The sequence below is a fragment of the Dasypus novemcinctus genome, chromosome 14 (genome assembly GCF_030445035.2).
Source record: "Dasypus novemcinctus isolate mDasNov1 chromosome 14, mDasNov1.1.hap2, whole genome shotgun sequence".
NCBI lineage: Eukaryota > Metazoa > Chordata > Mammalia > Cingulata > Dasypodidae > Dasypus > Dasypus novemcinctus.
The window spans coordinates 39,346,879-39,374,280 of NC_080686.1; the positions used below are offsets into that span (position 1 = coordinate 39,346,879).

Sequence of the window (27,402 nt, forward strand, 5' to 3'; positions counted from 1 at the left end):
AACTTCACAATATATACAGGGCACTATCTCTTTTGCAGTGTGCCTACTTCTTTGCTGACTGCAAGTACAACTTTCACGCAGTGCTCCAGCTCAGAGCTTCTATCCAACCAAAAGAAACATTGTTCTGTTTTCATGAATTGTTCTACCTATTTTAAAAAAAACAGACCATCCTTTGCCAGAATTTTCCTTTTCAAAATGGAGCCTGCAAGCCAATGATAGCAATACTTGTAGAGAGTGCATGTGCTCGAAGATGGTGTCACCTCAACAGAAGGACCATGTATGTTGAGAAGAGTATAATGTGCCAGAAACCATGTCAGGCAACTTAATCTATTTAAAACCCACTTTTAAGGAGGAAAATTAGCTTAGGTTCGGCACTAATACTGTAAATTATAGTTTCTAAATAGATGAAATTAATTTGAGAAATGTAAAGTAAAATACATTTTCTAAAAAAAGTTACCAAGTTCTGTTTCTGATCATACAAAAAAGGAATAAAGGGTGTGTGTGAAGCCCTCAATTGGGGGGGGGGGCGGTGAGAAAGAAAGAAAAAGAAAAATAGTATTAACATATTAACATCCTTTGTTGGGGTTGCTGTGGGAACATCTCTCTTTTAATTTCATAAAGAAGTAAATAGCCACATAAAGCATTCATTATTAGCCAGGAAACAAATCAGACTTTCCCTGAGGCAGCCTTAACTAATGCACTCATCTTTATAAGGAAAGGTTTTAATTGAGTGATATTTTAAAAATCAGAACAAGCTTTATTCTTCCACTTTAAATATATTTCTCTTCTTACTTAATCCTATTTTGGTACACAAATCCATCATTATATATTTAGACCAATACATTATAACTATTATGGCTTCAAATAAATCTTTTATACATCCAAAAGTCATTCCTTTTATTGTCTTACTGGGCAGATGTGTAGAGTTCTTCCTTATGCTCTGAAACAGATAAGAACCTAGATAAACCAGAACAATAAGAATATACCTATAAATGTATACAAACACAAAAATCATAAAGGTAATAAGTAATATTATATAGGTATGCCATTCTACATGACATAAATGCAAAGTTATTCTAATAAAATCCATATTTTAAAGTACATTACCTTATTTATTCACTTAAAAAATACTGTAAAATTTTACAGAAAACTTATGTGAGTAGTACCTAGCTCTCATTATCCTCAACATACTTATTTAGTTGCTCAATCCTACATAAATTACCACTCCCCCAAAGCGACTAAACTCACCAGCCAAATCCTTGGCCCTCCAAGAAGAACATGCTCGCCAAGCTAACTGAATCCTTGTCCTGAGTTAACTGTTTAAATATCATTTGAATTTTACTGAAGAGTGGCAGGAGCTTCCAGATATGTTTTAGTTGAGTCTTCTGCTCCAAGACAAGATTGTGCAATCTTTGTTTCAGACATTTTCCCTTTTCTTGTAAAGTTCTAAGGAAAGAGTCCACATCAGAATTTCATATAGACTATCAGTTCAACATTTTTTTTTTCAAATGAAGCACCGTGAGGTTTATGAAGTTTTAAATTTCACAACAAACTCCATTTCTAGTCTTCTCTCACAATCAGCAGCTGTAGCAAACAGAGGGGGCGAAATGAGGAAATAAATGGGAAAATCAATTTTATCTCCTCCAATTTTAAGAAATAGACTATAGAAGTTCTGCCTTATCAGACTGGATCTTAATCATTAAATGAAAGACATTTTATCTATTTGGCTTATTCATAGAATATGGCTTATTACATTATATAATGAATTTGAAGATACTGGTTGAGCTATTTAGCCCTGCTACTCTATATGGTATAATATGAACTTAGAGAAGACAAAAGCTTTTTATAGCCATTATTAGTATTGGTCACAATGATCCCTTTTGTTGCACTGGGGAAGATATTTTGTAGAAATATAAAAGAAGCTAGTGAAGTAGGAGCTAAATGATTTCACTAATGTCAAGGAGTGATTGAGCAACAGAGGAAGATCAAGGTCTCCTGAATCCTCACTGGTGCACACACCACTGGAACGCATTGCTCTCATAAATACATCCCATTGATAAGAGATTCCCTATTCCCCTTTGAACCCTGGAAGACATCAGTTACATGCCCACTGGATGAAAAGGGACTTTAGCCCACAGATTTTCCTTTCTTCCCCTCCCATGCAAGGAAGGCAAGTTTGAATTAAGTCAGAATCCTTAGCAGTCAGAGACCTGCCAAGAATACAGGAAGTCTATCCCCTTTAACATTTGTTTTTGAATAGGGAGGGATGAAGTAGAGCATTCAGCCACTCAGAAACTCTATCTTGAATGTAAGAAATGATGTTTGTCCCCAAATAAAGTCATATGATAAACACATGTGCTTGTAAAACAGCCCACTCCAAACCACGTAGTGAAGTGAAAAGAGGGCTGAAGATGTATTGTATTTGATGAGCCATATACAAATCTTAGTAAATGTTCACAACCTCATTAAATATATGGCATCCTCTTCAGAACAAACCAAACGTGGTCAAAACTTCCTGAGCTTATTTTAAGAAACAGAACTGCTGGGCAAGTTAAGCTTCAGGCCGTGGACCAACCACAAGAGCCACAACTATGGCTGGCTGGATAAATTTGGAAACCCATAGTGCTGAGTCTGGGATGCTCCTTGGGAGGCTGGAGACAGAGCAGTGAGCAGTTCCTCAGGAAATTGCCAAATTTGGCCATATATGACATATTTAAAAATCAGAAGCTATAAAACCACCACTGCTTCTTATAACAGAATCTTGTAATTAGAAGACCAGAGAAGAATATAAATGTAGAAAATGAAACCATCACATCTAATTGCAGCTTTGGTTGGTGCTGGGCAAGAATTCTGCCTTCCGAAGGGTTCTCTACCCTAATTGCACCTGTGGCTAGAAACCACTAATATAAAAGTTTTCTGGTTGTGTGGAACAGAGTTCAGCTCTGCAGAAATACATTTCTATTTCTAAATAGGATATTAATTCTCAACACCATTAATGCTCTGGCATCTTAAAACTCTTCAGAGCTGATTTCCTCAAATTAGAGTTTGAGGACCTCTGTGGGTATATGGACATATTCTTGGGGATCCAAATAGTCTCTCAGTTTTTCCACCGTTATGGTTCTATTGCTCTGATAACCTTTAAAAACTTAATACAGCATATTCTGGGTCATCTGGAGGATCCCAAACTGCCATTTGATTTGTGCTTACCAACAAATTGATGCCACATGGTATTTCTAAAGGGAACAACACAGAAAGGACTTTAATATATAAACCATGCATTCACCCCCAAATGAAGGCCAAATGCTGTCATGATTTACTGTACAAAAGAAGTTTTCACAGCAGTTCCCAAAGGGCAAATTGGGGTGAACTGAATCATCACATAACACATGGTAAGACAGACCAAGAAGTCCCGCCATAGGGAAGGCGGTAAAGGCAGTTCTTTGTGCCAGAGTCTCTGGCTTCCACTCCCATAACACACTTGGAACATGCATCAAAAGGGAATTCAGAGATGATCACTGGCAGCAGGCATCTGGTAGAATATGTTTCACAGAAGCCTGTCGTAGAGCAAATTTCACGTAATGGGAGCAAAAAAAAAACCCTCACCTTTAAGCATAGTACAGAATTATGAAATAGCAAACTTGGGCAGAAATAGCTAAAACGAAAGGAATATTATTGACAGAGGCTTTGTAATGCAAATGAGGTCGCGGTATTTAAAATTCAATGTGTTGCAATTAAAAGACTGAAAGACTGAGAACTCTCTGGAAGCTTGTATCGCATTTTATTCAGTTCAATAAAGAAAGGTGGAGCACAGGTTGTGAGGCAGTGAACACACAGTCCTTCCCCTTAGGGCATTTAAATTTAAAGGAAAGAGAACGGAAGGGTACCTAAAGAGACAATTTCAATGAAATTTAGGAAAACTTGGTACAGGGTGCTATGGCAGCTAGAGAAGAGCCCTTCTCAAGCCTGGTACAAAAGAAGGACCAAATAAGCATGAGTCAAAGCTGGCCCATATGGGTGTGAAATCAGAACAAGCAACAGAAGTGGAGTCACAGAATATGAGTGATTGAAGTGTGCCAGAACAAAAACCACAATAGGGAGTTTATCCTATTGAGAAGAGGTTGATCCTTCTGTGAAACACCAACACACGCTGACAGACAGGTACATCATTTTAGGTCGCTGCATACTCTCAGTACTTTATAAATTATCCAGAGTCCCAGCTGCATGCTTCTCAGCTCATCCTGTTACCCTTCTTAGAAAGCCACAAAGTACAAGTAGCTCAATAACAATATTTCTAAGTAGTGACAAATAATCCTAGCATACCAGGGGGCATCTAGTTATCTCAAAGAACATTGCAAAATACTAAACTTGATTTTTCTTTTTTGCTTTTTCCAAAATTCGAAACAAAGATACTTGTATGAGAAAATTATTTTAATATAAAGTACACCTTACTGAATCCTGAAAAGGGGAAAAGGGTGGTGCTTTAGAAAGGTAGCACAGGCATCAGAACAATTCAGACAGGGATTGTGCTAAAAATGTGAGAGCACTGTGACTTGGTAGGTCAGACTGCATTCATATCCCCAACAAGCCCCACTTAGACGGTTTCCATTTTTGTTTAAGAGTAACTTAATGGGGGCTAAAATAAATAGCCTGCCTCTGAAAGCTTTTCTATCCTAAGCTTTGCTCAATGCCACAAGTCAGCCTAGAAAACCCGAATCCAATGAGCCACTCATAGTGCAGATGCTTTCAGCCTTTAGTAGTGAGCCCAAAGATCAGGGAAACAAGTTGAATCACTAAACGAAAAAAGTGGCAAGCTTCAAAGCAAATTCTAAGTAATGGGATCTTGGGCTGGAAGTACTCTAGAAATCTGATGAAGTCTAATAGCCAAGGGTCTGACATCAGGTTCAATAAATTGAAAAGTGTAGATTTATTAGTAATAGTAACCACCTCTGCCCTCTTCCCCTGCCTCACCAACTCGTGGGATTCTGTTGTAATTTAGACACAGAGAATCTCGTAATAGAAGTCCAGAGAAGAAGATAAATGTATAACATAAAAGGATCACTCCTAAATGCAGTTTTTGTTGGTGTTGGGTAAGAATTCTGCCTTTTGGAAGGTTATCCAAACCAAATTCTGGACCCTTGGAGAGTGTTCTGCTTTATTTATTGTTCTGCAGTATTGCCTGTCTTTTCCCAATGTTCTTTGTGCTTAAGAAATACGTTGTGCATGTCCCTTTCTTATGGCATAGATGCAGATTCAGTGAGAAATTGATGGTAGGGTATTTATTCATGTATTTAGTTTTCCTTTCCTTTTTACATCTTTAAAAATAAAATCTTATAACTTCATTACCCCAGGTAATGACAGAAATGAGGTCGAAATTATTTAAAGGGAAAAATGAGATTAAAACTGTCATTTCAATGTCAAAAGCAGAGGGAACTTGAGCTGTATAAAATGGTCATGAATTCACAAGAAATATTAACTGTTGTGTTTTGTACTGAAAAAAAGGATTCGATGTTATTCATTTTTTATTTTGAAATGAACATGTAACTTACTATAAGTTTAAAACAAAATTTTTAAATTTTATAAATTATCCATTAGCTGTTTTTTACTTTCTTTGTATTCATCTCATCTCTTTCTTCAAATTTCGTTCCATAAGCATGTTTTTTAAATGATATATTAATAAGCATTCACTTAAAACCTGACTGATTAAAAAGTGGACCTGATTCTAAGTAACTCTTCTGAAAATATTTCATTTATTGAATTCATTGAGGTTTAAGTTCTCGTTTGTATAGCTAGAGGGTAAATTGCAAATACTCATGCTTGTTTTATCATTATAATGAAAGTAGTACTCATATTTGCAACACTAATTAAAATTCTTCCCTGACCCATATAAATGCTGCCTCTCCCCCAAATAAATGTGTTTTTTTTCCAAATCTTTATATAAAATTTACTATATAGGTGTGTGATAATGAAAGGATCTATCTTGAGTGTAACATAATCAAGGTTAAGAGAGAGTAAAAATTAGGTTCAGACTTTTTAATACTGCAGGGTACATTTTTAGTACCCTACAGGGAGAATTAGTCACACGACTCCCATTAACTTTAATGGAACTTGTATGGGCAAATTGTAGGCTGAAATTCCTAGGAAGTTAACGTCAGTAGAGTTTACTAGTTCCATTTTTTCTCTTTGGGCCTTTAGTTTCAGCTACCTTTACTTTCTAATGGTCCATAGGGAAGAGGTGTCAATAAAAATGATTAACATAAATGTTTTCCAAGTTTTACAGGACCACATTTTCTATACATTTTCCCAGAAGTTAGAAATCTGCAAACAATGTTTATAGCATTTGAGATTTAATTAGCAAGTAAATCCTACTTAATAAAAGGCACAATTTTCAAATATGACATTGTAATAGAGTTGTTTAAATATGAACATTGTAGTATTCTTTATCCTCTAGTGCTTCTTCATATTTCACATTCCCATTTGCAATTACCTACAGCAAAATCAAAGACTTTAAAAATATTTTCAATTTAATAAGTATTGGAATTCAGTATCTTTATATTATCATATTTAGTTGTTATATTTGAAATGAAATGTTTTTAATTCTATAGACTGGTGTTATTAGAATATCATATACCACATTTAAGCACTGTTGAAAAAGAAATGCACAGAAAATTAAAATAACCTCACAAAAGGAACTTAAGTGTTTTTTACCACTGTCAGTAATACTTTCCACAATTGTGAATTTGATCACCAGACAATATGGTATCGATGATCAGTTAGTCAAATCTTGTCAAAAGTGTTCAGTACATTACTGAATTTATATTCTTAATGCAGTAAAGAAAAAGAGACAAATGAAACTCCTAATTTTAATTCATCTGTATTGTTCATAGTGCTACTACATTTGGAAACACCTAGGTATTTCTCAATTCTCTTTTTAATCCATCAAATAAACTTATCTGTATAAAAATTTTCTCTAAATTTGTCTTTTAAAATTAACTTTAATAGTTAAGAAAAAAAATTCCTCAGTGAAAACTTACGAGAATCTTACATTTTCTCTTACTTACAGATCTGAATAACCAAAACCAGACTTATCAGACAAAAAAAAAAAAAGATGGATCAGGAATAAAAAGCACTCACTGATGAACACACCAATAATTAACATCATAAATAATTTCATTTGGACAGATATTTCAGGATAAATAGGATTGGTAAAATAAAATGTTAAGTAAATGACATTTCTTATTTTAAAAATTGATTGGTTATCATGTGAACTACAGAAATATGCATCCCATCAATGAACGTTAGTGCTCCAAGTAACAACCATCCAGTCCTCTTCATTTTATAGGTGAAGAAATTGAGCCTTAAAGAGGTTGATTAAAGTAAGTTCTCCCAATTATTTAATAGCAACAAAAATTAGAATCCAAAGCTCTTGACTCCTCAATCATTCACTGAACAATTATGAATGAGCACATGCAATGACCTAACATAATTTTAGGTAAGTGGTGAACAAAACATATGAGATCTTTGCCAATTTCAGATTGTGGCACATACTGAAAACGATATGATACACACTTTACCAACTCAGTTTGCAGCTGTTTGGTATTATTTCAATCCTCAATTTCTTTGATGTTTCCCTTTCTCTTCCTGATGTTAAAAGTATGGAGAAGTTTTTTTGGTAGATTTGTCAGCAGAGTTACCTTCCATCCATCTCACTGGCTTACTTCCTTGAAAAAGTCCTCACATAATCATGAAACACAGCAATATTTGCCATGCGTCATTACATTCCTGTTGTATTATCAGCTGTCAAAGATGTCCACGTTCATTGAAGTTTCCTCAGTATTTGGCTTTTTCAGTTTTTGGTCATCGGGGTTAGTCCCCATGTCACAGGAGAAGCTCAAAGATTGGCAACCTAAGGCCATGTGATAAATACAATTTTGGAAAGGTCTATAAGTGAGGATTTCCTTCAGAGCACAATGGTTGTCCCACCATGGTTATTTCTCATTCCATGTAATTTTTCTGTGTAGAGAACAAAAGAGAGTTTGAAGGATGAGGCAGGGTGAGAATCTGGCTGCTTGCAATTCTATGAAATTACACTGACTGTCTTGTCTTCAATATCAGACAGTGAAACTGTTTCCTCTAACTAGCAAAAAAGGATGCTCAGTGCTTTTGCCTTTCATTTTCTCTTAATTCATAATTTATATATGGCCCGTTTATTAATAACCATGAAGTGTTGTACCTGGAAATCGGTTCTCATAAGAACAGTATGTTCAGAATCAAAATGAACATGTTCATAAGGCAGATATGATTTTTATATTTTTAAAAATCTTGTCAGTTAATTCTTCCTAAGGACGTTGAATAAAGTCTAACAGAAATTGTTCAACTATTAATATGACTATGTTTGTCAAGTTAAGTAAGAATTTCAACTATACTCTAGTTGCTGATGAATCTCAAGAGAAATAAAACATTTAAAAAATAATCATATTTTACCTAGAAGAGAAAACATTTCAATAAAGCACCATTTCTGTGAGTTCCTTGATGACAGAGAAACTTTATTATCTACTTTGTGTTTCCCTTGCATAACATAATGACACAAAAATAATAAAAATTACAATGGCTATGTATTATGAATTAATATTTGCAGTGCAATTATGAAACATTTTGCACATATATCATTTAATTTTTTCAACAATCCTATAAATTAGTATTATTATCATTTTATTTAACCAATGAGAAGAAATTAAATCTCTTACCACAGGTTACATAAATGGTGAATGGAGGAGCTGGGTTTTAAACTGAGATACTTAACTCCAGAACTTTTATTCATAGCCATTAACTCTACTACTTTCCACTGCCTGTTTAGAGCAGAGATTTCAAACCAAATTTAGAGAATGAAATTGAAAATTTCCTAGATTTGGCCTTTTTGGCTTAAGCCATTAGGAAGATATATATACTTCTGGATAAATGACTGGGGTAAAAGAAAAACATTTAGTCAACTGGATAATTCGATTTATTGTGAATATTCTAAATCATGTAGAAGCCCAGAGTTGAACAGGATTTTAGCAATCATTCTAGTCCAATCCATACTATTTTCAGATGTGGAAACTGAGATTCTGAGAGGTGACCCAGGTTACTGGGTGTCATACAGCTTTCTAATAACAAAGTTAATGTTCTTAATTTCAGGCAAACATACTTAAACTACATTTTGCTATTTTTAATTTTATTTACATATTTATTTGTGAGCACATGTTAATACCTGGATTTTTTAGCTCTACGTAGCATGGTGAATAGACTTTTAAGGTATCTCCCATTAGGCCCATCTTCTGATATTCATGCCCTTTTGTAGTCCCCTTCCTCTAGTGTGGATGGTATATGTGACTTGTTTTAACCAATAGAAAGTAGCAAAGGTGTTGGGATATATTACATGTATGTGATTAATTACACAATTGCATCACATAAGATCATAGCTCCTACTTTGCTGGTTTTAATGCAGCAAGCATCTGTGCTGGAAAACCCATGCAGGCAAGGCACTGAGGGAGGTTGCTGTGGACAGAAGGGTCTTCTAACCAGCAGCCTGCAAGAGCCTCCAGATAACAGCCAGCAAGAGGGCGAGACCCTCATTCCTACAACTGTAAGGAAATGAATGTTAGCAGCAACCAAAGTGAATTTGGAAGCAGATCTTTCCATTTGAGCATTCACATGAGAGCCCATCCCTGGCCAACACCTTAATTTTAGCCTTGCAGAGGACACACCTAAACTGTGCTCAGACTGCTGACCCACAGAAACTTTTAGATAATAAATGCCTATGGCTCTAAGCTGCTAAGTTTGATAATTTGTTATACAGCAATATAAAATTAATATGCAAAGTCAGCCTTAGTATGGCAAAAATCTGATGCTGAATTTAATTATTTTCAATTATTGTTAATTATTGTTAATTAAATGAGGTTTAGCTAGTTAAGATTTGGTTATTTTTATACAGTTTTAGTAATTCAATCAATATCTTTTTTGAATGAAGAGAAGGATAAAATTCTTTACAGTAATGCCAATAAGAAAGAAGTGAGACCTGATTATGGTATTAATATTGTAAGTTATTTGATTTAACTTATATTGCCTGTCCGCATCAATAATTCTTTTATTTGTAGGTGCATGGAGGAAATAAGGTGAGGACAGGAAGGGTTGCAGGCAAAAATGGCTTTGTTCTGATTCTCAACATCAGAAAAAGAAGAAATGAACTAGCCTGTAGGAATTTACTAGTATAATTCTTCTTCATATGATAGATATATTGTGCTATTATGACTCTTTCTGCTACTTTAGAGTCAATGTTATGAAAAATTCATCAATGAAGCATCCTACCAATCATTTCTATAATTACATATAATGGATACTTCACACACACACATTTACTTACTTTATCCCTATGTTATTCAGACTTGTATAGTGTCTAACACTATAATTAAACAATTAAAACGAAGAGAGATGTAGATTTGAATGCTCAATGAAAATGCTGGCCTACTTTAAAAAATGAAATTCCCCATAAAATTAAGACATAATGAAATAATTTCTATGGCTCCCATTTGTCATTGACTGCAACTTTACTAAAATGATAGGTAGATGAAGTTAAATATAGTAGCCACTGAAACAGAATCCTGATTTTTTTAAATTAGTAGCTTCATTTGTAGCCTCAAAAGACATTTGCCCAATTGTTTTGTTTCTATACCATTTCTGGTGCCATGACTAATAAAATAAAACAGATCTTACCTATATTATTTTTTAAAAATCACCCAGTTTAATTCATTTTGCAGATGGAGATATTAAAACACAGAGAAAGGCTGACTCAAGAACAAGGCAGTGGCCAGTGATAGAAAAGCAATGGAATTCTCTTCTCCTGAGTTTAAGTAATGAACATAAACCTTTGATTTCTTATAACTTTATAAAAATTTAGTAACTGAAAGAGTCATAGAGGCAGCAGCAGGGCATGCCAGTTACTTTTTACTGTTGTATCTTAGAATACACAGTCATAGAAATTAGAAACCATAACGTCTATACTTAGTTTCTATACATCATGTTGCCTGATGCATCATGACTTCCAAGAAAAGGTTTATAAAAGGAAGTCTGAAGCAATAATTTCCCCCCAAAAGGAAAGAATTTTAAGAAATCATGGTTGTAGAGGAGTAGGAGTATACCAAGTCACTACATCAAAAAATTTTTAAAAAAGGTAGGATATTAATTTCATTAATAAATAGCTACAGGACTCATTAAGTGTTTGCTGAATATGAAGCACCATTTTCTGTATTTTGGACAGAGCACAATAGTTACCAGTCATTAGTCTAAACACATATGATGAAAGCCAGAATATGCAAACACTGAAATTTGAAAACACTGAAAATTGAAAAATTAACCATAAAGCATTGATAATGCATGAAATAATTCATAGTCAATTTAACAATTTACAATCTCTCAAAATGTTAAATGTACCATATTAGCTGACGAAGCAGGAAAACTATGGCAAGCTGGATTAATTTCAGAAAATCTAAATAACCAAATACAATTAAACTTTAATGTTTATTCACCCTTAAACTTGGAAAGCGGGATATTTTAGTTTACTCATCCCAGAATGCAATAGTATATTTCCAAAGCAAAAAAGTAAAAGCGGATAGAAAAGGGAATATGATTTCTTTTTTTTCTAACGTAACTTTTGGAATAAAAAAGCAGTTGGAATAACTTAAAATAAAACTTGCCTAATACAAATACTACTACAAAGGAAGATGTCCTGAAACAATCTATTTCAAGGCATACTATCGGGCATCAGTTAAAAGAGAAAAGGTTTTTTTATTGGATAACTTACTATTACTCAACTTCTATTGGTTGGAATGTGTGAACTTAAAACTATAGAACTGCATGGTTTTCATATTCAGTATGCCTGCATGCATATATGTGTAGAGATAATTGCCATGTCTTGTACCGAGGATATGAACTGTGTAAAATTACTGTAGGAAGTTGTAAATGATGTATGAAATGAGAAATCTTTGCCCACTGGCAGTACATAGATAGAACAGAGACAGTGACATGCAATCTCTCCTCTGTCATTTGTCATAGTATTCATCTTATGAAAGGTAGAACATATCAATAAACCTGAGTGTCGAACTTGCATGCTAAACAATACATTTTATTTCTCCTCTTACAGGTCCCACCTCTTTCTTGAAAAGCAGTTTAGAAAAACCTTTGTGCCCAAGATAAGTATAAAGAATTTCTATGTGAATAATCTTAATTACCAATCCAAAAATATTAGAGACCTTTGCAAATTAAATGCAGAAATTCTAAATAGTGCTGTGTGTTTGATCCCTTATATTCAGCATTGCTGAGTTTCTAGACTTGCCATCTAAGGTAAATCTTTTGTGAGGAGATATATAGAAGCTTTATCTAAAATGTCTAACCTACAACCATTTAGAAACATCTGAGGGAAGGATTGACATTTCATTTCGCATCCAGATGTTTGAAAGACTTTAGCTTTCACTTTCTCATTGACTGACATAAGCAAATGCAAGCAGTACCTTTCTCCTAAATCAGTTTTAATCTTAAACTCCCATGGCTGATTTTTCCTCACTCTTACTGACCAATCCCCAAATCAAATATTTGCTCAAACAAAACTGATGATTAACTTTATGAATATTCAGCGTTGTCTTGTCATAAGATATTCTAGTACCAGGAAAAGAAATCTGAGAACAAATACAAAAAGAAAATAGAAAAAAAATTCTCAATTTGGCACATGCTCTTATATTCTTATATTCCAGAATTTGAGTTTAAAAATCAAAGCACACATAGAACATGTTCATTGAGGCTATGCCTAATTACAACAGGACCAATCATTTTGGCTACCATGATCAAATTCCAGAAAGCACACGAAGGCATAACACAAAATATTTTGGTTTTCAAGAAGTTGACACCTTACTACTCTGGAGCTCAAAAATTGAGATGATACTTTTTCAATTTCACCTGAACTTTATTTTTTATGTTTGCAGGAGAAAATTTAAATAAGAATGCATTTCTTTATGTGCCAGCTATGATTTTGTTTTCAAAAAGACAAATAAAGATTATGTTTTGGTGTTTGACACTTTTTGCAATACGCTATTGATAAATCTTTCTGAAAATTATAAAACAAATATTTCCTTACCAATTTGGTTGATCTCTTCTTGGAGATATGACTAATTTTTCTTTTGCTTGATAGATTAGAAGCAAATTATCTGATTCTATTTCCCATCAGTAGACCACATAGATGAATGCATTCAGTTTTGCATATGAGTCATATAAATATGATGATATAGTTTTTTGCTATGAATAAAATCAAAACAGCACAAGACAAAATGGTATCTTATTTGGTTCATTTTTCAAGTAGAATGTAAATATTGTCCCATTATGATGAACATATAAACAGCAGAAATTAACTAAAAATCTTTACTTTAAAAAAGTCTTTTAAATACTGACTTAATACTTAGATCATATTTAGAACCTATGCATTTTCACAACCATCTTTGTTATTATTCAAAGACTTTTTTCCCTCATGTTCTCTTTTTCTTTTTTCCATTGTACTTGTCCAATTTTGCTTGATGATGCTTTTGTCACTGGAGTACTACAAACTCAGCTCCCTGTCCTTTGCCCCAGTTCTTGTTGTTCTCATTAGCTTATTGAAACTTCTTTCTCAGTTCCTCCAGTCTACTTCTCTCTAAATATCTATATATGTTGAATGTGAAACCAGCATGTTATTGATTGACTGCCCTACAATTCCTTTCTAATGGTATTTTAATTTTTTATTGTTTCTATGATTTAAAACACAAAAGCTGGGAAAATTCTGAGAGTACCAGTTGGATGGACAATTGGGAAACACTTGCTCATGTTTATAAGTCAGACCGTTATCCTCACCATCCATATAGGAGATGCTGTCAAACAATCACATATTTTGTTTCCCAGGACACATAAAACATCTTCACCCTGCCCATCCCCAACTTCTACCACTATAACACTGGGATTAATTTACATCAGGAAATTAGAAAAATATCTGTAAGGCAAGGTAGAATTTGATCAGAACCAGTGGGTTAAAACTATCAGGATAATCACTCAGCATGATCATATTTGCACCAAGGTAGGGGTTAATAATGAAAAAATGATTGTAGGAGTCTTATCATCAGACTATAGTTTTTTAAATTTCTCTTTAAATATATAAACATATGAAATATATACCTAGGACTTCATTCAACTCATAATTCATCCACATGGATCTCTAGATCAGAGAATTCCTCTATAACGAAGACTTCAAATAGACTTCAGTTGATTCAATCCAGTTAACTATTTGAATTTCCTTAGTGAGGATGAGATTTAAACAGAAGTCAAAATGTATCATACTTGTTCCCTTTACTAAAAATTCCATCAACTATAATTTTCTTTTAATGAAAATTTTGAGGACAACCTTTGGTTAATCAAAGGGACAGAAAACATCTGTCAGCTTGTTTTGTTGTTTCAAAACACATTTCTTTTCTCCCTCCCCAGCTCCCATTTTCTTCTAGGAGCTGTACTTTCTGTTAATCATTCCCCCCACCCCCACCCAGATACTGTTCTGTAAATATTTACTCTATTGGTATGTAAAATTGATACCAGAGTTAGTTTGCAACAGGAGGGATACATTTGTTAGCAGTAAAGCTAAATAAATGAAGGGCATGACACATGAGTACAAATAGAGCTTGCCCACACTTCTTTCAAACAACAAACTTTAATATGGAGGAACTGTGCTTATGTTAAATTTGGTTATGTGTGATTTCTAAAATTGGAAAAGCAGAACTTTTACTTTTTGAGATGTACTGGTTTATGAAAATTCATATTTTTCTGTAAATACTACCCCTTTAGGCAGAAGATAATGAGAGATTCCATGGTATTTTATTTCATGATTCACACTTTTGCTTAATTCTCATCCTTAAAGATAATTCAAATGTATTCATGGACCACTTAATTTAACCAATTTTAAGACTGAAGTTCATTAATCCTCTCTATTGAGAATGTTATTAACCTGCTTAAAAATGTCATGAAGACATCATGAACACTTTTTTCATGTCTTACAAATACTGGTATCGGCATTATTCATAGAAAATCATGAAAAAGCCCTATCTTGGAAATAATGGCTATTGGAAAAATTAATTTTTTCTGGCCATCAAATAGCAGGTAGCTTAATTCTTTGGAAATAAGCACTATTTTATGAACAGTTAACTTCTTTCTGTGTTTTCTTCCCAGTGAATTTCTCTGAACAAGTCTCAAAATTGTTAAAGTTTCTTCAACTTTTGTTTTTTAAGAGTGTACAAGATAAAATGTTAACTCATTTGCCTACTCAGTTAAAAATTCTTGTGTAGCATAAACTTCCTTCATTTTGGAACCATTCTAGAAAGCTGAGCTAACACAACTTATATTTCACAACAAGATGAATATCTGCATCATATGTATACTACAGGAAGACCATGTGAAACTGAATTTAGGTCTCACAATATTATCTTTTTGTAATTTATATTAGTAGTATTCCTTGTCTTATATGCTATATTTTGGAAGCCCTAATTTTGATGAAACTATGAAAAACAAGTTTATCACAAAAGGAAGAATAATGAATGAGTAACTTAAAAAAACATTGACGCATAATTCTCACTTAAATACTATAAAATTTCATTGTAATTAGAAAAAAAAAACTTTACCACTGATCCAAAATATTGTTGGGTTTAAGATGTTAGATGCAGATTTGATATACAGATAGTCTTATGCAGTGAATGATTCATTTCTGTATAAAATTTAGTTGTAAATAAATTAATGAATTACATGTAGAGCATTTAGGTTTGTAACTGATGCAGAGAAAGCACTCCGTAAATGCTCATAGGTATTATTATTATTTAGAATTATGTACAAAGCCTTCTCTGCTCCCCCACTTCTAATTATCAAAATATTGTGTTTTCTTATAAGCCAGCTCAAATGCCACAACTTGCAGGAAATTCCCCTATATCAATGTGGTTATTGATCTTGGATAGAACTTTGCTTATAATTCTCATTGTTTTATTACTAGCTGTGACAGTTTGAAGCTGGATGGATTCTAGAAATCCTTTTCTTAAAGCTAATCCATTCCTGTGCATGTAAACTTATTGTAGGTGGGAGCATTTGATTAAAATGACTTCAGTTAAGGGCATTTGATTAGATTGTGTGACCAAGGATGGGTCTTAATCCTCTTGCTTGAGCCCTTTCTAAATGGAGGAGAAAAACTACAACACAGAAAAAAGTGGTGGAAACAAAGAGAAGCTTACAGAAGTTGAAATCAGTGACCTGGTAGAGAGAAAAGCCACAGGAGGAACAGCCCAAAGCTGAAACAACAAGGCCCCGAAGAGAGGGGAGAGATGAGCAGACACCACCATGTGCCTGATCGCCCACTGTTGAGCTTGGGGAGAAAATGAGCCTAGAAGAGAAGTCAGAGACTGGAAGAGCCACCACTGTGCCTTGCCAAGTGGCAGAAGTCCAGGATTGCTAGCAGTCAACCTTCAGGGAAACAACATTTCTGATGATGCCTTGTGTGTTAGTCAGCCAAAGGGCTGCTGATACAAAGTACCAGAACTCTGTTAGCCTTTGCAGCATATGAATTCCAAAAAGAAATATTAGATTATGCTTGTAATCTGATCTGTACCTGGGCATGATTGAGTTATGATTAGGGCATTGAGTCCCCACCTCTTGGTGGGTGGGGACTCACAGATAAAAGGCATGGCAAAGAACAGAGTTGTGGGTTTCTGATGTTGGAGTTTTGATGTTGGAGTTTGATGCTGAAGTCTTAAGCTGTAGCCCCGGGGAAAGAGACAGAGCTGTTCGCCAAATAGTCTACAGCTCACCTTGTGGAGGAAACAGAGGAGCTGAGCCCAGGGGAACCCAGGAAGCCTGAACCCTCACAGTCATTCAGCAGCCATCTTGCTCCAACATTTGGAAATAGACTTTGGTGAGGGAAGTAACTTATGCTTTATGGCCTGGTAACTGTAAGCTCCTACTCCAAATAAACACCCTTTATAACACCCAGCAGATTTCCAGTGTTTTGCATCAGCACCCCTTTGGCTGACTAATACAGTCTTTACAAAGGGTATTTATTTGGGGTAGAAGCTTACAGTCATAAGACTCTAAAGAGTCCAACTCAAAGTACCATAAGAGGTACTTTCTCACCCAGAGTCTGTTGCCATGTGTTGATGCAAGATGACAGGAAATGTCTGTGAGGGTTCAGCCTTCCTACTTCTGATCTCAGCTGTAGGCTAGCATAAGGCTTATCTCTCCTCCTGGGGCTCGTTTCTTTCTGGGCTTAGCTGCGCTGGTCTCTTAATAAGGTCAGCTGTAAACTATCAGGTGAATGTCTCATCTCTCCCTGGGGCTTCAGCAATCAAAACCAAGTTCTCTCCTTTATGTTCTCTATGTGTCTACTTCCACGTGAGAGTCTGTTTTATCAGCCCACCAAGGGGGTGGGGACTCAAAGCTGAGTTGCACTCTAATGATGTGGTTGAATCAAAGCCTTAATCTTAACATAATTTAATCAGACTTCTCAGCTGAATCTAATACAACCAAAGGGTTATCATACCCAGAGGAACAGACCAGTTTACAAACATAATCTGTATCATTTTTGGAATTCATAATTAATATCAAACTGCATACCTTGATTTGTACATTTTCACAGCCTCAGAACTATAAGTTTTAACCTAATAAATTCCCAGTATAAAAACCACTCTATTTCTGGTATATTGTATTACCAGCCTTTAGCAAACTCAAACACTAGCCCTTGGGTTGTCATAAATCTCTGTCCCCTCTTTCCCAGTTGCACTGTAAGCAAACAGAGGTCTCCTATATATTTATATTTGTATCCTCCACAGCAAAGGGCCTGAGCTTTACATGCTGTGATAGTCTGAAATTCTTTTATGACCCCCCCCCAAAAAAAAAAATGGATTAGTTATTTAACTAATCCATTCCTGTGGGTGTGAGACCCCTTCGGTTGGACTACATCAGTGAAGTGTGAATAAGGTTGAGTCTCTGCCCTCTTGCTGGGTTTCTCTATCCCAGAGCCAGACATACTGAGGAAAAGGGAACCACAATATTGTATCAGTTCTGCCATGTGAGAGAGAGGACTGCAGAAAAGCCCTGGGAAGCTCAAGGAGCGGAGGCCCAAGGAGAGATAAGCCATATGACTCATAGCTTACAGTTGAGCTTGGGAAGAAAGCAGAGCAGCTGAGACTGATAAAGGAGGTGGGGAAAGAGACAAGCCCTATGACTGTTTGCTCAATGCTGAGCTCTGGGAAATGGTAGATTCTGCGGGAGAAGGCAGAAACCTCAGGAGAGATCTTGCTTCGTCATGTGGCCAGACAGCAGGATCCACAGTAGCTAACTTTGGTGAGAAAGCATCTCTGATGGTGCCTTGATTTGGACATTTCATGGCCTTGGAACTTTAAGCTTTTACCTCAAATAAATCCCCTTTATAAAAGCCAGCCCATTTCTGGCACTTTGCATCCTCAGCCCTTTGGCAAAGTAAAACATGTACCTTCAGGATTCCATGTATGGTTGAGAAATCCATTAGGTGGACTCCAATATTTACTCAATGAAATGCTCAGACATAAAGCACAATTTAATTGGTCAAGTCAATTCCTGAACTGAGAAAGATCTTTGAACCTAACTCATAAATTTCCCTCCTTTTGAAGACTATATTAAGATGGAACAGAAGTTATTCTTTCCCATCAAGAGCACCATGTACCCAGGGTCCACAGGATGGAGGAATAAAATATGGATTAGAGTGGACTCACTGGTATTTTACTATAGAACTATTGTGACTCTAGCAATGGAAGAAATTTTATCATTGATGTGGAGACAGTGGCCACTGTAGTTGCTGAGGGCAGGGAGAGGGAAGAAGAGGTGTGATGTGGGGGCATTTTTGGACTTGGAGTTGTCCTAAATGATAGTGCAGGGACAGATGCTGGACATTATATATCCTGCTATAACCCACTGAATGTACTGGGGGAGAGTGTAAACTACAATGTAAACTATAATCCATGCGATGCAGCAGTGCTTCAAAATGTATTCACCAAATGCAATGAATGTGCCACAATGATGAGAGAGGTTGTTGATGTGAGAGGAGTGGAGGGTGGGAGTGGGTTATATAAGAACCTCATATTTTTTAATGTAACATTTTTTGTGATCTATATATCTTTTAAAAAATAAAGACAATAAAAATAAATAAAAAAGAGCACCATGTAGAACACTCTGAGTTATTTTAACGCTTTCAAATTAAATTACCCCTTATAGTATCAATACTAGGGTTACTAGTGAAGTATATTAAAGTGTATTGTATAGTGCAGTGTAGTATAATATATTATTGTATGAAAAATACATCTTAAGATCCATACTTTTTCATTACTATTAACACAGTAATGTACTTGCTCATTTTTCCTCTTTTCTTTTCCAATTTTTTTTTTGGTCTCATTGCTTTTCAATTTATCCATTCTTGTCAATCCTTAACAAATTAGTGTTATTCCCTAAAAAACTTCTCCCATCTACTATTTTTTCTCCATTTTACCATTAAACCCACAGTCAGTGGTCTACTAATTTGTCTTTGTAATGATTTAGGGAATCATAGTCAACCAATCATTTATTCAACAAATAAGTTTAAGCATTCTGCTAGGTATTCTCTTTGTCCCTCCAGGTCCAGTTTCCATCCTCTCCTAAACTCTCATTACCACAAGAGGCTGACCTGCTTCAATAAGGCTCCCATCTCTCTGTCTTACAATAGGGTTTGTCTAATGGTCCTGGCATGAGGCAACAGTTTGTGGAGGTTTCTTACTCTATTTAAGGCCACAGCTCCCATACGGTGGCTGTTTCCTACAGGTAGGACTCTTTCTGAGTTCTAGTAATTCCTTGTCCCCCTTGCTCCTTCTGGCCTAGACATGGTACCAGTTTCCTCCTTGTTGGTTTCTCTTAACCCTGCCCACACTTTGTAAATAAATTCTTCACAAAATCTCAACTGTCCCATTTAATGTGCCATCTATTTCCTGCTACATTAAACCTCCTTCTGTGTGTCTGGATTAATGCAGAGTCTTTTCCACATATTTTTTTAATCTTATGAATCAATTGATCCTTACAATCCATATTTTAGGCATAAGGAACAAAGAGTCAGCAGGTCTAATAAACTTGCCCAGACACTCAGCTAATACATGGAATAGATAAAAATGGAATCACAGTCTCCTGCCCAAAGGCCAGTCCTCTCTCTTACTGTTCAGTTTTCTCCTACTCTCTCCCAACGGGCTTCTTTTTGGTAACATCCATTGTTATGTATTGAAACTGTATCTAGCAACACACATACATATTATATATAGGAACAACAGATGTGCACCTGACTAGGACTCATTTTGGCCAGGAATCTCTGATTTTGTCTCACTAGTAAGGGATTACATTTCTCTATGTTAATATCAACACTGAATTCAAGGACTGTCTCCAGAACATTCTAGCAATCCCTAAAAGTCTTTTAATAGGTCTTTGCAAGTATTAGAATTAGAATCCCTTCTGTATATCCTTGACAGATATATTAAATAAACATTCTGAATAGATGGATGGATAGATGAACAGACAGCCAGACTGACTGCAGATTAATAACCTGCAGTCCTGGGGGTAAAAGGGTTGGAGACAACTGACCTAGATCCAGACACTGACCGTGGAGAGAACACCCACTTATCTCAATCTCACAGAGTCTGTTAAGTGATGGTAAAAGCAAGTGGAATCTAATGAGGGAATGGAGGTTCTAGAGTCAACTAGGGCTGGGGAGATCAAATGAAACTGTTGATATACAGCAGAAGTGCTAGCACTAGTTCTGAGAGTATGTGACATGGAAGGGTTAGTAAAAGTTATGATGGATTCCAGAATAGCATGCTCTCTTCAGGTCTGCCATGGGTGTAAATGAAATAATATGGGTAAAACATGTTACCCCGTGCTGGGATGAAGTATGTATGTAGTGTAATCAATGATTTGTAGAAAGATACTAATAATTCTGCTTCTGATAAGATGGGCTCAAGGTGTGGGTAGGGCCTAAGATACAGGGCAGCGGATACTGGGAATCTTAACTGGACTAAAAAGTAAGTTGGGGCAAATGGATGTGGCTTAAGCAATTGGGCTCCCGCCTACACATGGGAGGACCCTGATTTGGTTCCTGGTGCCTCCTACAGAAGACAGTGAGCTGGCGCAACAGGCAGACACAGCTAGCTGACTCAAGATGACGCAACAAGGGACACAAGGAGAGAAAGAGAAAAAAGAAGTAAATTGGGAATCAAAGCATGAGTTGATACCCTGACTCAAATATAAGCATCCACCCTACAAACACCAGGGCCCAACTCAAAATTGTGAGAAAGGTGCCTGCCAACAAACCTTCCTTCCACAGGCCTTTCTCCACACACAAATTGCTTCCCTCTAACTATTCAAAGCCTTAAATTTATGACATTGGCTAGACTATTTTTCCCACAACTGATCTGTGATCCAGAATTAACCATTCTTTCCCACCTTCCCGCCTCCAGTCAACACTTTCATTTTCATATCTCTGGTGTTGTGAAATCTGATATCATGATTTATCCTAAGATGGAACATGATAAACATTCTCTCCTCAAGGTATTTGTTAACCTGAGTAATATTTAATTGGTTAAATAATTTAATGTTTTTGGGGAATTACTCCCATGAATTGTAGAAACATTCATTCAAAATCATTAGCAACACAAGGGAGATAAATTTTGGTATGTCTGTGGAGGGCTGTTGCTTCCTACTGCCTTATGAGAGAAAAAAGGAAGACACAGAAGTTTAATGAATTATGTTTCCATTCATGTCTGTGCAGGAATAATAAAACTGCCTTGGTAGAAGTAGTCAGAACATTGAATTGGATTCAAATAAATTATTAAGTTGTTCTTAATTATTTAGGATATTCAGTTTTTACATTTAATGCAATTCTCAATTTAAAATAATCTAACTAGATTTTTTTTAGCAAAACAGAAATTGCTAGTAAAATTAATTGATTAAAGTAGAGGCAAGAGTATTTAAAAATATGCAAATAAGTGTGTAATGAGAATGTGCTAACAAAACATTAAAATTACTTATGACTAAAGCAATGATATTAAAGTAGTATGGTACTGACTTACAGACATCTAGATGTATAAGCTAAGAAAATTTAAAAAAATAAAAAATAACCGGTATGTACATAGACTATATATGTAAGCCTGTGTGTGTGAATAGATATATAATTAATGGAAGCATAAAAATATATGTGAATAAATGGTATTGGGGTCATTTATTAGTATTTGAAAAAATGTTATGTAGGCCAATAAAATATACAGTACCTCTTAATGCTAATTTTAAAATTAAATTTAAAAACTATAAGGAAATTAGTCAAAAAATTGCAAAATTATCAAAGATTATAATATTTATTGAAGACTGGAGGGCTAAAAATTCCTCAGATTTGAAATTATAGACAAGATCACAAAGAAAAATATTGAAAAATTTGGTCATTTAAAACTGCTGAAAAATAATGTAAGAGGAGAATATTTGTAGCAGATATTTTTATAAAAGAATTCCATAAAGGAAATACAGACAAAGGTCATTTATAAAATTCAGATGGAAGGAAATGAATTAGGAAACAAACAGGGAAAAATAATCATGCTGTTGACCAGTATATACTTATTTTATTAGGCAAATATTTTCTTTTATTTAGACTCAGTGCTAGTATTACTGATATTCTGGGTGCCCAGTTAAGCTTGTAATTGAAATAGCTTTCAAAATTTTTAAAATATTTATTCTCTGATCTAAAAACCAAGTTTCTTAAAACTTTAGGCATATACATATTCATTGTAGTCTCAATTACTGAAACAAATTTTAAAAAAAGAAAAATACTTTGGTTTCTCTGACTCTAATTTTCAGAGAAAAAGATTTTAAAAAGTGAAGGAAATAAAAAAGAAAGTAGTAATCATCAATAATCCCACCATCCAGAATTAAGCACAAAGTTACAGTATTTCCATCCATATTTTCCTACATATAAAAAATTTAATAATGTTGTACTTATAACGTATTAATATATGTGTTTATGATACAGTTTTTTGCTTTACTTTTTCATTTAATACAGTCCTGAACACTTACAATCCATTCAAACTCACTGGCAAAAATAAATTTAGTGGTATATAATTGTGTACTGTATATCTGTGCCATGATTTATTTCACCATTTTTTATTACTGAACATTGGAGTTATCTCCAATTTTTCATTATTTAAATAATAATGCACTCTCTAATAGCAAAAAGTTTAGAATAATCTGAAAGTTTAATAGTGTGATGATTAAAGTAGAATACCTCCATGCATAAAAATTAGTAAAAACTCTGCGGTAAAATGGAATACGATACAATGTCCTTCCATCAAATAACAACTCAGGATTTAGCTCTTCTAAGAAACCTTGCCTGGTACTTTACATTAGGGAGATATTTATCTTACGCTCATTTAATATATATGATTTCTTGATTTGTCTATGCTCTGAGCCTCCAGTTTTACAGTGCTTATCTTTTTCATGCACCCTGTAGGCAGCCAGGATATTTTAATAAAATACTGAGTAAAATCTGCCAATGAAAAGACTAAATGAGATTAACAAACTGTTCCTTTTCTCCATCTCTTTTTCTTCCAATTGTTTTCCTTTCTCTTTTATTATTAGACAGGCATACTGTTCTATTGGCTTTATGGATTAGGTACAAACGATTTTCAAAAGCTTTGGAAAATATACCACCTTAATTTTATCATGAGGTTACATTCAGAGAGCAACAGTTCAAGGCAAGGAAGTCAGTGCCACAGATTTATCCAGCTCCTATTTGCCTTGGCATACAGAATATCAGAGTTAAGTTCAAGAACCAGCAATTCCGTAAGATGACACCTGTGAAAACACATGGCAGTCAGGCACATTTTTATCATTCATACCAAATCCGAATAGAAAATAATACCTAACACCTCTTTTGAAGGCAAAGAAAATTTACTAAATACAGTTTATAGATTATGAGAATTGGGTTGCATTTCAACAATAATAATCCAGTGTGAGTTTTCTTTTTGTCTCTAGCTGGAGTGATGATGCACAAGGTCAAGGCGGATGGAAAGTCTGAATTCATTTTTCATCTAATTCACTTCATTCACAAATGAAATATGGAAGATTTAGGAATGCTCATTTACTCTCCTTTTTTTTTGGTTTTTGTCTAAGTGTCCAGCAGGATGGCCATACTGTGCCCTATACAGCTATATTTAGCCACTGCCCAAATAATTCTGAACAGCCTGGCTTATTTGGACTGTGCACACAGTCTGTCAAGCCATCTATACCCTGCTTGTAACTGTCGAGAGAGGGCACCTTGTGGTCACACACGAGGGCACAAGTCACCCAAGTCAAAAGACCACTGAGAGATGGAATAGTTGTTACTCCTGTCAGTAGTAAAGGGAGAGATTTTCACCTTTCTTTTACTATAAAATTACTATCTCCCTTGCACTGCCCAGCAGGCTTTGAAAGCAGAAAACTTAAAAATGAAAGAATGTAGAAAAGATCATAAATATTACTTCTGTTGAGTAAATTTTGCAATTTGTAAACCATTTCACTGTTCACGTGACTGTGATATACAAGACTTGCTTGTCAGTTTATGCAGGTATGTAATTGTTCCTTTAGAGAAATGGTATCTTCACTTAAGGGTGAGAGAGAAAAACACTTTCTCTTCCTACACACAAGGCAAAGACATCTGGATAAAAAAGGACCTTTTTGTTTTGTTTTCTCAACTTATGGACACACACACATATACACATGCACATACAGACACAATTGTGACAGACGCAAAACGTTTGAAAAACACATGGCATTCGCAGCAGTCACAACATAAAATACCTAGCTTTCTACTCGCAAACTAGTTTCATGGAATTAATTTTCTTTTACTGCTCTTACATCCTAATTTTGGTCATTAAATATTCCACTGGAGTGTACGTTTTTCAGAGACAGCAGTAGTATCTCGCTCACCATTGTAGTCACAGTATATAGCTTAGAATTTTGAATCCATTCCCATTATAAAAAGAAACTACTATTTCCTTTAGAATTTGTTCATATATCATTGCTTCCACATATAAAACCAAGATTGCTGAATTTAAAGTTTATAAATTCAAGAAGCTTAGATAATCATAATATTCTGAATGAGTTATCTGTTTTAACGATTTTCCTCTCAGATTTGTCTACTTTGATTTTAAGAGAGTTCTCAAAATAAAATGCTTTTTAAACTTCATAAATAGCAAACCAATATATACCTAGAGCAGGGGTTCTTAACAAGGGGTCTGTGAGATTGAATTTATATTCAAAAGAACATTATTCTTGTGGGGTATGTGTTGGTGTGGGTATGATATTTTTATTAAATAATCACAGGATAGTGTGGACTTAGTAAGGGGTCCGTGGTTTTCACCTGACTGGCAAAGGGGTCCATGGAAAAAAAAAAAGAGCGGAGCCCTGAATCTCAGCAGAGTTGCAACACATACTCTGGACTCGCCCAGAACAACTAACGAAAGGATGATGATGGATACCCATCCCAAATAAAACCAGAGTATCCATGACTGCAAGCAAGACAGTTCCAGCCATCTCCCCCAAGGGATCTAGGTCCCCTCTCAATCAGAAACAGAGTGGGCATCACCATGCCAAAATCCCCAAGATTGAGGAATGAACAGATCAGGGAGGAATGCAACTACGGGTGAAAGTAGACTTCTTATTCTAGCAATGGAAGAACTTGTATCACTGATATAAAGGTAGTGGCCACCAGTGGTTCTGAGGGGAGAGGGAAGAACAGTTGTAACATGCAGGCATTTTGGGGACATTGGAATTGTCCTGCATGACATTGCAATGATGAATACAGTCCATTATACATTTTGTCAAAATCTATAAAATTGCGCAGCACAAAGTATAAACTATAATGTAAACTGTAGACCATAGTAGCAATGCTTCAATATGTGTGCATCAATTGTAAGAAATGTACCACACCAATGAAAGAGGTTGGTAATGGAGGAAAGTGTGGGAGGGGAAGGAGATGGGTTATATGGGAATCCCCTGTATTTGTGATGTAACATTTATGTAATCTAAAGCTTCCGTAAAAATAAAATAATAAAACAAAGAGCTACTATAAATTAATAATGATAGGTCATGTTTACTGAGTGCCATGGTATTTCACAGAAGATCTAAAAACCATCTCTTGAGATAAGGATCCTCCTCTTTATTAACACCCCCATTTTATAGAAAAGGAAATCCAGGTCTGAAGAGGTTAACAACTGGTCCAGGGTTACAGCACCATGTTAACTGAAGCTAGAATTCGAGCCCTCATTTCACTGACTTTAAAGTTTCTACTCTTAAGTACTTTATTCTATTATTTGCTTAATAATAATTGCATGTCTCTCTGATCTGTTTTCTCCATTATAGATGCTAGCAAACTGCATTTGCTAGGGGACAAAGACACCAAAGTTATTTTTAGCTTAAGAAATCTGAATGACCAATGTCAGACTCAGTGGCTGATGGCCCCTCTAAATCGGGTTTTAATCAAAGTAGATATTTATTTATTTATTGAATATTTATTGAGCCCCTGGCATTTGTAAAGCATTCTCTACAAATAATTAAATTCAATAATTGTTTTAATGAAGCAAAACGTTTATACACCTCAATAGTATATAATGAGTTGGTTTGGTAATTGCGGCCAATTTTCACATAAAACTGGCAACTCTTACATATAAATGAAATAAGCAATTCTTAGTGTAAGTCTTTTTAAATAAAAGTGGATATGACAGAAATAATAGAAAGCAATCACTGATGAGAATATAGAATGCTGAGCACTGAATCCTATCATAGATTTTTTAAAAATGATAAATTCTCACATAGTATTATAGATTTATATTTGATCTCATACAATGGCATATAAATGCAGCAATCACAACTACAGAATTTAGATAATCTTGGGAAGGATTACACCATCAACAGCTCCTATTAAGGTTATAGAAACGTATTCAAAATGGATACTTTCACATGGAAGACTGGGATTTTACTAAATTTGTGCATCTTTTACAAACCCATAGGTAGTTTTATGCCACTGAGCATGCTGGAGGGGCAGATATCATAACGTGAAAAAGAACTCAAGATTAAATCTGCCACACCCAGGGTTCTGAAATCTGTACCCCAGCGATATATCAGTTAATATACATTTACCCTTCTTCAAAACTGAATAGCCAGACAAAGTCAACAGCCTTTGGCCAGCGTGTTTAACCCTATTAGCTAGGAGAGACCATTGGTAAGGAATATCATTTTCCTCCCTTGGATTCAAAGAAA

General features: G+C 35.0%; 1 long non-coding RNA gene across 1 annotated transcript in view; it reads right to left on the minus strand.

Moving 5' to 3' along the window:
* Positions 1-3,759: 3,759 nt before the first annotated feature.
* Positions 3,760-27,402, minus strand: part of LOC131273263 (uncharacterized) — a 45,426-nt gene continuing 21,783 nt past the window's right edge. Inside the window, exon 4 of the long non-coding RNA XR_009180423.1 lies at positions 3,760-8,010. This is a non-coding gene — a long non-coding RNA (uncharacterized lncRNA). The remainder of the gene's footprint in view (positions 8,011-27,402) is intronic.